Here is an 11,786-nt window from a genome sequence, read left to right as displayed (position 1 = left end):
AAGGGTCTGAACAGATACCTGAGTCACTCCACTGGTCAACGACCTCCTGGTTGTGTCCAGCTGGGCATCAACATTTCTGGATTGGTATTGTGCAATGAACCGAATTACAGCACTTAAGGTAAAAGAACCCTGAGGGACAAGTGATCTTAATATAATGGAATTCACCCTGAAATTTGAGAAGGAGAAGCTAAAGTGAGATTTATCAGTATAACCGTGGAATAAGGACAATTGCAGAGGCATGAGAGAGGAACTGGCCAAATTTGATGGGGAAAAAAACACTGGTAGGGATGACGACAAAGCATCAAAAGCTGTAATTACGGGAAGCAATTCGGAAGACACAGGCTATATACATTCCAAAAAGGAAGAGCTATTCGAACGACAACATCATACAACCACAGCTAATGAGAAGGCCATGCCAACAATAGAGCCAAAGGGAGAGCAGATAACAGAGCAAAAATTGGTGGGAAGTTAGATTATTGAGAAGCTTTTCTAAACAATCAAGAGGCAACTAAAAAAACTAATTTAGAAAGAAAAGATGGAATATGCAGCTAGCTATTTACATTAAAGATGGCACCAAATGTTTCTTCAGATTCATAAAGTGTTAAAGAGAGGCAAGAGTGGACATCAGACGAGGAAAATGACGGTAGTGGAGGGTGGGGTGGGTAGTAATAGCGAACAAGGAGATAGCGGGTGAACTGAATAAGTATTTCATATGCCTTCATTGTGGAAACAACCAGCGGGATGGTGCAAGTCCAGATGTCAGTGGTCAGAATGTGTGTGAAGTTGCCGTTACTCGAGAGAAGGATCCTGGGAAACAGAATGGTGTGAAGGTAAATAGATCACCTGGACCAGATGGTGTACATCCCAGAGTTCTCGAAGATGTGGCTGAACAGATTGTGGAGGTATTAGTAATGATATTTTAAGAATCAGTGAAGTCTCGTATGGTTGCAGAAGACTGCAAATTTGGAAATGCCACTCTGCTATTCAAGAAGGGAGAGAGAAGAATGGAAATTTTAGGACAGTTAGTCTGACCTCACTGGTTGTGTAGATATTGTTGCGGATGTGTTTTTCAGGGCACCTGGAGGCAGATGATTAAATCGGCCTTAACGTTTGCCTCAAGGGAAAATCTTGCCTGAGAAAGTGTGTTGAAATTCCTTCAATTCATTGGAGTGGTAATAAGCAAGGTAGACAAAGGAGAATCGGTTGATCATGTGCACCTGGACTTTCAGAAGATCTTTGACAACGTGCCAGTCATGAGGCTGGTTAACAAGTTATGAGCCCATGATATTACAGGAAAGATTATTGCGTGGATATAACAGCGGCTGATTGGCAGGACGCAAATGACAGTAATAACGGGGGTGTTTTCTGGTTGGCTGCCGGTGACTAGTGATGTTCCACAGGACTTGGATGTCAGAATTGATAGCTCTATTGCAAAGTTTGCCGATGATCTCAAGTTAGCTGGAGGGCTAGGTAGTTTTGAGGAAGCAGAGAGGCTATGAAAGGACTTCGGTGATTAGAGGATTGGGTATAAATGAAGCAGATGGAATATCGTGTAGGGAAGTGTGTAGCCTTGCATATTGAGAAAAAAATACCGTGGATACACTATTTTCCAAATAGTCTAAACTTGGGAGCACTTGTGCAAGATTCCTTAAAGGATAATTTGTAGGTTGGGTTGGCGGTGAGGAAAGCAAATGCAATTTCAGCATTCATTTCAAGAGGACGAGAATATAAAAGCAGGAATTTAATGTTGAGGCTTTATAAAGCATTGGTGAGGCCTCAGTCAGAATATTGTAAACAGTTCTTGGTCCCTTAGAAAGGATGGGCTGACAATGTGGTGAGTTTACGAAAATGAGTCCAGGATTGAATGTCTTGTCATTTGAGGAGCGTTTGATGATTGGTCCTGTGTCATTGGAATTCAAAAAAATGAAGGGTGATATAATTGAAACCTATTGAATGTTGAAATACCTCGATAGACTGATATGTCCCATGGTGGGAGAGTCCAGGACCAGAGGAAACAGCTTCAGAACAGAGGGGCGTCCTTTTGGAACGAGGGTGAGAATAGACAGAGGGTGGTGAATCTGTGGAATTCGTTCCCACGGGCAGCTCTGAAGGCCAAGACTTTACGTCGAGTGATCATCCGTCTATACAGAGTTTGTCAACCTATTATAACCATTGTTTCTCAGCTCCAGCTACTAAAGCTTGAAGTACAGGCATCACAAGGTATAATCATATCTAATGAAAATAGGATTCAACACGGCACGAGCATGTGCTATTCTGAACTGAAATGAAAGATCAACCCAGAAATGATCACAATAGAACAGTTATTCCCTTTGGAACGGTTACGAGTCCTAAGATGGCTTTAGGAGCAAATAACACTCGCCTAGGGGGGCGTTAATGATTCTTGGTGGGGGAGTAAACTGCCTCAAACTTGCGGCATCAAATCTGACCAATCGTCAGCAGAGCAGGCACTTCCAAAAACCGATGTGGCACTGGGACACAGGAAGAAGCACAGCACTGCAGGCCTTGAGCATTTGTCGTCACAGCGCGTCTGACACTCGGCAATCTCGTCCGACCGAACCAACCTAACAGACATTATTGGGTTACATAGAGTAGCAACCAGGGTGCTCGACAGTTTGCCTTGACTCGCGACACCAAAAGGGCTAAAATAGGTTGTAAAACTCCGCTGTAGAAGAAAGAGTTAACCACCGGATGAGCATAATTGTCCATGGATGGGATCCACCATCTGAGCAGACGAGGTGTCAACTTGAAGCGTTTGACGCCATTAAAAGTTGGAGATCTCTTCCCAGAAACTGTGTGGTTCCTTGTGACAATATAGGACCAGGTGGTGGTCACAAAAATAACAGAAATGCACATTAAAAAAACTAACAAATTCAAAACCAAGTATATTTTCCTGTGTTGTATCTCTCTCGTGCTCTAAAGCAGAATATGCCATTTTGAAATTATCCAACACCAGTTTACTTCAATCTTGTTACATACACAGGCGCCATCTAGTGGCAAGCATCATTCACCAAAATCTTGCTTGAAGATGCAAAGACTTGAAAGATACTATAGGTTACTATAAGTATACGCCTGATCCAGTTTTAGAGTCGGAGTCTGACAATTATATTCCGACGGATCCATTAGTAGAGCTAGGGTGATAACGTGATCCCCGTCCGGATATAATATCACAGGATAAACATGAAACACGGATGTACTTAGTAGATATAGCCATTCCGAGACATTCGAGGGGTGATTGATACGTTCGTGGCCTAAGGTAGAAGGAGTCAATTATGGAAAGCCTAGCACATTTATTTTTCAACATAGTCCCCTGCTACATTTACACTCTTAGTCCAGCGGTCGTGGAGCATAGGGATCCCTTCTTGTAGAAGTCCGTGTCTTGGACCTCCAGAAGTGGTCGACAGCTGGGGTCATTGATAAGTTCGTGGCCTAAGGTAGAAGGAGATGAGGTACGAACTTCAAACTTTCTGCATAATCACTAAAAACTTGCAGATGCATGTAACGAGAGTTGTATATCTCTCCTGCTTTGCCATTACCGAAAGCGTTGTGGCGGTGACAGGAGCAGGAATATGGTGGGGAAATAAAAATAAAAGTTAGGCTGAGTTTAATAATTGGTAGGAGGCGGACGTCACGGGCTGAGGGTGGTGTTGTGTATTTTCCACTCGGGATCTAAACTGGTTTAATTCTCCCTGCCGCCACGTTCTCTGATGACTGGCAGTTCTGTGATATCAAGCTGGAATTCACAACATCTGATGTCAGCGGATATTTTACCGCGCTGCTGAACTGCTCTCTGAACTTGGACCGAGTTACGTCGTAAATAAATGTGTTTGTCCAGCAACTTAACATCACCAGCGTGTATCCGGTGTGTTGAAAAATGTATTCCGAATCGTTGTAGTTATTTTGATACAATTGGGCAATTGTGTTATAAAGGAATTCAGAAACTTTCATGGACCACAGGATGATGAAGCTTCCGGAGACGGTGAGAAGTAAGATCACAGACCTCCTCCTGCTCTCCATCTCCGGGTCACTGCGGTTCTCCGCCTTGCTCTGACCCCTCAGCCCCTTAGGGACTCAGCTACTCACCGAGATGCCTCTGACCGTCAGAGCGTTGAACAGTAGTATTAACACGAACGGGAGTAATGGCGTTAGAACAGTAGTAAGACAAGCATATCCCACCCACCTGGGGTCCATATAGTAGCTTGGCATTTGCAAACAGTCCCAGGGTATATTGTCAATCACTTTCACAGGTTACAATATAAAGAACTATGGCACAGTACCCAAACAGAACAGAACGCCGGTTGTCGTCAGAAACACAGACGCAGTTTTCCCGGTGCAATACGTAGCTCTCTATTTCTGGCAACAAATGGTGACAAACCCGTGAAACGTAAAGCTGACAGTGAACCAGACAGAACAGTCAGTGGCTGCCTCTCCCAGGGCAGAGATCGCACTGCATACGGTGATGCCCAGGGAGGTAATAATAACGGACCCGCCATTGCCATGGCCACCAGGCTGCGAGTGGTGCAGGTGGAGAGGCCGCACTTTCCCTTGGACAGGATCAGGATCACAATGCCACTAAATTCACCGGGGGTGGGGGAGACAACAGAAAGAAAGACTGAATTACTGTCTCACCGCTCTATGGGTCTCTGTGCAGAGAGAGGCTGTAAAGATGGAACCATGAAACTCTGCGGGCAGCTCATTTCTGAAGGTTTAAAAGGTGTAACTCGGGGTTCGCAGACGCCTCAAATGCGGGCAAGCATGGAGAAAGGTTACGGCACTCGGTACCGAAAGAGGAGCGGGATTTGGGAAGGAGGCATCGTCAACTGATCGCCAAGGGCGCTTTTCGGCAGTTTTGTACAAGCCGGATACCTCGGCAACTTTCACAGCGATGGTGATTCCAGCGATCCTGTCACCTATGCTCTGTCACTCCTCGCATGTCACTACGCCCCGCTGCCTCTGGTGACTTCGTCCATTTACAATGTTCAAAGTTCGCAGCAGATTTACTTCCCTGTTCCAAGCGTTCATCTCCTTCTCCACCCCCGTTCGTCACCCACCCACGCTGCTTTAAAATTCTGCATCTACAATCGGCTGCGGTTCCTTCACACTATGTAAAGCAGGGGTGTCAAACTCATTTTAGGTCACGGGCCGGATTGAGCAAAATGCAGCTTCATGCGGGCCGGATCAGTCGGACGCGTGCGAACGCAGCTTTCGTTGCCTCCGTTTTTTCAGCCTGCTCTCATGTGTCTCAGTCTCTGCTATAACTACAAAGTGTTTCACTTTACAAATTCCGTTTCTTATGAAGAAGACCGCCGAGCAACACTGCCGAATAAACACTAAAAACCCGGAAAACCTGGTACGTGAATAAACTCAGCATTAGCCATATCATACGCCATAGGCGCTTCGATTACTGGGGCCAGCTTTAATAGTAATTAGATATTATCTCGCGGGCCAAAGATAATTCCACCGCGGGCCGGATTTGGCCCGCGGGCCTTGAGTTTGACATATATGTCCTAAACAGTTAACAGTTCTACTATGGCGAACTATGCCAATACCCAGAGCCATAATACAGCCCGTATCCCTCGCTACCTTTGTTAAACAAGGGCTATCCAGACACGTTTTCATTACTTTGTTATCACCTCCATCCAGCACGTCTGCTGTACACATCACCACGCACACGGGGCGAAAAAAGAATGTCTTCAGACCTGTGTATGCATGTGCCTGTAGTTTCAGCCACTGCTGACGTAGGAAAAGACAAAGCTGTTGGCTATCTGTGCAATATACACCTCCTCCTACTTGAAAAACTTCTACAAGGAATCTTCACTTCATTTTCTATTTGGAACAATCAAACTTCTCCTTATTGTTTATCCCCTTCCCCATAGTCCAAGAAACAATTTGGTGAATTTTGATCTACCATTGCTCAGTTCTTACAAAATCCTTCACATGGCGTGGGAATAAGAATTGCACCCGTTGCTGTCCCTCTGCTCTGACCAGTGCTCCGTACAGCTGTAAGACCGAGTCGGAATTCTTCCACTCAAAGCCTCTGTGAACAATGCATGTATAACAAAAACCCCTTGTGCTGTCCACTTGTCCCACTGCATTCAGAGAGGTATGACCTAGCATTGCAAGGTGACAACTAAAAGCGACCCAACAAAGGTCTATATGTCCTCCCAGAGTTTTATTTCACAAAGTCCATTAAGTCACATTTTGTTTCACATAATGTTTTGCAATCTATAAAGGACCCAGCAGCAAATCTACACTCGCCGCTTATTGCCGGCGTCCGGGAAGAGAGAGACACACGCACATTATCATTTGCATCCATTTACCGAGCTAATATTGTGACAGGTTTGCCAACTCATCTTGGCGTCCTTGTATCTGACATGGGAGCCTTCTTAGAAACATTACTGAAGTCCATCCAAACTCCCTTTACCTTCCTGCTTCGTTAAATCGTCTAGATTATTCCTTTAAAATCACAGTCATATTCGTTAGACATGACGTTCCCGTCACAAGACCACACTGACTCTTTATTCGCTGAGATGAACTACCTTCCAGGCTGTATATACATCAATTTTATTAAAAGGAATTTTCCCCCAATGCATTCCCACACCAATATAAAGAGAACTGATCTCAATATTCAAGAAATTAAGTGATAAGGGGAGCGATGTGGAATCGGTGAAGAAGGGAGAAAAATACATTTATGGAGCCACAAACTGTAAACGGAGTTTGGGGAATAAATTGAAGACTGATGTTTACATGTCTAACCGCACAGCTGAATTAAGAACGCTGAGTTTATAATTTATGCACTTGTATGGAAATCACTCCAAAGTCCCTTCCAAATCAGTCCCATGATCCCAGAGTTCAGCGCTCTTTCAGTCATTCCCGCATGGCCCTCCCTCCACCGCGGACATCCATCCTTCAGCTACCTGAGGTGAAAATTCCGCAGTAACATCCGTCCGCTCAGTAACCTGTCTTTTCCTTCCATATTTGGGCATTGGCTCAGTGGAAAACTGGGCGAGATCCGCTTCCCGACAAAAACTCACCCACCAAAATTCCCCAAGCCATATGATAAAGGACACAGAAATGACAGCCTTCCCCGAGAACGAAATGAGGCAAATAGAGCATAGCCTCCTGGGTAATAACTGGGGAAAAGCGATCACACTGCGAAAAATCCGCGGAAATCCGGATGGACATATGAAATACATGCAGAAGCTATTCCATAATGAGGCATTATCACGGCTAATGTTTTCCCACGAAAAAGTGTTTTTTCCCCATTTTCAGCATCTAATCTCATTGATACATATAAAAGAAATGAATATTATGAAGTATTTCAAAGACTGAGCGTCTGCGGAACTTCGGGTGAAATGTTGCGAATGTTCACTACATTAGCTGAAGAGTACTTTCCCCGTCACATTTCCAAATTTTCGCGTTTCCTAACTCCTCACCTGGGGAAAATTCTCTCTGTGTCCTTTCTTCTGTATCCTGTCTTCAGTGTGGATGTTTGATTCAGTTCATTTCTGACTCATGTATTCACTCCACTGATCTTCTCGGCTTCATCCTCCTGCATCCCTTCCCCACCGTCATACTCCTCATTTGAAGCTATATTCCATTCTTACAGTTTCCACGTCTCTGCTGTACTTTTCCAATGTTGTAACCTTCCACACAGGTTTCTCTAAAGTTCTCTCCCTCTGCCAATGGACAGAAATTTCTTTCTACATCTCAAATATTTACTCTGCATATTCTCCCCACACCTCTCCCGAATTCAGGTGTGATTGTCCTGATCGTCATGCTCTTCAATTTCTACGAGTCAGCACGATTCCACCAACCTTCACAACTCTTTTTTATATTTTTCTGCCACTCCACGTCTTTCAGCATTTTGAAGGGAACATTTTTGCCTGATTTTCTGAACTATTCGGCCCTCGCCACCATTACATCCTGGTCCTGGATGAGGCCCGTCCTCTGTGATCCAGGTACCCGGAGCTGAGCAAAATAGCGGGCGAAGCGCTAGTGAAATTCTTGGCAGTCTCTAGAGTAGGTCTCTCTGCTGTGGGCCGAAGGGCCTGTAAACTGCTGTAAATATCAATAGTCTATGTTCATACAGTTTGTTTTTTTTCACTCCATCCAGAGAAAACAGTAATTGAGTGGTACATCTGTTAATTCTGTGTGCTTCATGGAACGTTTAAAGACACGTCACCTGTGTGTTGGACAAACGACAGGCGGATGAGATACCGCTCCTGCTTATCGTCGACGTCTTTGTTCCTGCCACTTTAATTCCCTATTCCGTTTAAGTTCTGATCTTTATGTGCCTGCCCACATGCACTGATATACTTGTGAAACACCCCGGTTTCCTTGGCTGCGTAAGTCTAAGGAAAGCAGACTCAATTCCCACCGAACTCGTGAGATTGAGACGGCTCGAGTCCACCTCAAACCCCGGTTTTTGTGGATGCTGTGCAATTTGCTATCCTGTCACCACTAACAGACTGTACACTGCATACGATTAAAGGAATTATACTTATGAATCTTGACTTAACCTGAAGTTTAGTAAAGAATAACAAAAATAAACTGCCCAATCCAAATTAACAGTCAAATATGCACAAGTTGGAACTCATCTGGAACTTCTCTGTCAATCACGCGCTGGGCCCTCGGTCAACCCGAAAGCTCACCCCACCTTCCGAACGTCGCTCGCAACCCATTTCGAACAAACGGCTCTGCCGTCGGAACCGGTTCTCTACAGCGTCTTATCTCCCCATCCCCCGCAGAACAAAACCCAAGCCCAACCTTAGCGTCCCTCACCAGAGAAACTTCCCCTTAATTCAACCATCCGAATTGGATGGTGCACTCGTCTCCTCATCTCTTATGCTCAACCACAAGCCAAACGAGCTGAATACAAGCTGCTTTTGCAGAACAGCCAATATGAAACATGTACAGTATAACAGTAAAACTAGGAACCGGGGCATTACACTCTCCACACAACAAAATAGTCATGTCCTCATGACTTGGAAATAATTTGTCATCTCAGGTTAATAACACCTCTTTCAATGGAATTTCGTGATGTCAGCAACTCCAATCCACTTGTAAAGGGTAGTGACATATCTCCCTAGTGGGATAGTCGTAGCAATCTGTTCCCCTGTTGCTACATAGACAAGCCTATCTGGGGGGGACTCCTGATTCTTTGGGACCTCCTTGTCCCATCAACTATTCCTTCAGTTTCAGACATTCCTTGGGACACCTCTGGTGTACATGACGAGGCTTCCCCCCATCTATCATTCGGGCCTTCCTGCCAACCGGATTCCTCTGCTCAGTTTCATCCCCAGTTACTGTGGAAACTATACCCCGTACCTGGTCCAGCTGCAAGCCTGTCTGAGCACTGATAATGCCACAAATCTCCCGTCCCCCCGCCCCCCCCCACCGCCCAGGTTACCTGTATGGGAAAGGTAAGGAATCTCTTCCTCACTTTCTGGGGAGTTGGCGAAAGGCAGCATATACCACAACCCCTTTTTCTCATCCTCCGGATCCTTCAGTCTGTCCACGGTGCCGCAGAGTCCTCTTACTAGGTGTAGGGTCCAGGCCAGGCTCTGGGTTAACTCGCACCTCTTGCTTCAGAGGTAGAAGATGCTTCAAATGCAGAACCCTGACAGGTCCATTCCCAGCCTCTGGTATCGCGCAAAACACTGGTACGTTTGACACCTGAGTCTCCATTACATAGGGCGTAACACCCAGCGGTCAGCCAACTTATGCTTCCCAGGTAGCCCCAGATTTTTTTGAGTACTCAGTCTCCAGGCATGAGTTAGGAGAACCTAACTTTTTGATCATACTTCCTGTTATTTCTTTGATTCGGCTTAGTAGCTGAGACCTCAGCTGATTCATAAGCCTTTTTCAGCTCCCTTCTCATCTGGGACACATACTTCAGATAAGTCTTCTGCGGTAGATCTTCCTTGCCAATCTCAAAACAGAGGTCGACGGGCAAACTTACTTCGCGCTCAAACCCTACCATAACTTCCCTGTCTCATTGGAACGTACCGAAGAAGAACTCCACACCTAACAATCACCACCCCATCTAACACAATTGTTCTAAGGAGATGCCAATTTATATTTGTGAAATTAAAATCTCCCACCATGACAACTGTTATTTATATACCTTGCCACGATCTGTTTCCCTATCTGCTCCTCGATATCCCGTTACTACTGGGCGGCCTATAAAAAAGAAAACACCCAGTACTGTTATTGACCCCTTCCTGTTCCTAACGTCCACCCATAGAGTCTCGATAGACAATCGCTCCACCTTTTCTGCAGGCTTGATACTATCTCTGATCAACAGTGCCACGCCCCACCACTTTTGCCTCTCTCCTTGTCCTTTCTGAACCATATCAAACCCGGCACTTTCCTGTTCCCGAGCAATTCAAGTCTCTGTAATGACCACAACATCATAGCTCCAAGGTCTGATCCACGCCCTAAGATCAACTGCTTCATTCACAATACTCCTTACGTTAAAACAGACACATCTCAAACGGTCGGTCTGAGCGTGTCTCTATCACCTGCCTGTCCTCCCTCACACACTGTCTCCAAGCTTCCTCTACTTCTGAGCCAACCGCCTCTTCCGCAGTTCCCACCCCCCAGCAATTCCAGTTTAAACACACCCCAGTAGCGTTAGCAAATCTCCAAAATAGGATATTGCTCCCCCTGGGATTCAAGAGCAATACATCCTTTTTGTACAGGGCACATCTGCCCCAAAAGAAGTCTTAATTATCCAGAAATCTGAATCCCTGCCCCCTGCTGCAATCCCTCAGTCACGCATTTAACCTTCACCTCATTCCATTCCTATACTAACTGTCACGTGGCACAGGCAGTAATCCCGAGATTACTACCTTTGCGGCCCTGTTTCTCAACTTCCTCCCTAATTCCCTGTACTCTGTTTTCAGGACCTCTTCCCTTTTCCTACCGGTGTCATTGGTACCAATATGTACCACGACATCTGGCTGTTCTCCCTCCCATTGCAAGATATTGTGGTCGCAATCAGAAGCATCCCGGACCCTGGCACCTGGGAGGCAAATACCATCCGAGTTTCTTTCCTGCATTTCTTTCTTACCTTAACTAGAGAGTCCCCCCAACACTACTGCCTTCCTTTTCCCTTTCCTACACTTCTGAACCACAGAACCGGACTCGGCGCCAGAGACACGGACACTGCTGCTTCCCCCAGGTAGACTGTTCAACCACCACCCCCACCAGTACTCAAACAGGACTTTTTAGTCCCTGACTGTTCCCCTTCACTCTCGTGACTGTTACCCACTTATCTGTCTCCCGTGGCCCCGGTGTGACAAATTCCTTTCACTCCTTTAACTCCTTTCTATCACATACTCGCTCTCCCTTACCAGTCTAAGGTTATCGAGCTGCAACCACAGTTCCCTAACGCGGTCCATTAGGAGCTGCAGCTCCACACAGCATGTGCAGATATGGCCGTCCGGGAGGCTGGGAGACTGACATGATCCCCACAATGCACAGGGAACTGGCTTGATCCAGGCTGACTATAGTTGGACAAGTCTACCCATATTTCCTGGTCATCACCCGTAATTCCCATTGCCAAAGGAGTTGGCCTAATTATCCCAGCACTGCTCATTACTCTAACCTGAAGCGTCTGCCACCGATGTTTGGTGGGTTTGCAGGTAAGGACAAGAAGGACTCTGCCAATGTTAAGGGGACGGTAAGATGAAATGAAGGCGGATTTTCAGGAAATAGAACCGATTGGACTGAGATCAGCATCAATGGTGGAGGAAGGAAAA

The sequence above is a fragment of the Hemitrygon akajei genome, unplaced genomic scaffold (genome assembly GCF_048418815.1).
Source record: "Hemitrygon akajei unplaced genomic scaffold, sHemAka1.3 Scf000154, whole genome shotgun sequence".
NCBI lineage: Eukaryota > Metazoa > Chordata > Chondrichthyes > Myliobatiformes > Dasyatidae > Hemitrygon > Hemitrygon akajei.
The sequence above is the reverse complement of the archived record's forward strand: the minus strand, read 5'-3'. Positions refer to the sequence as shown.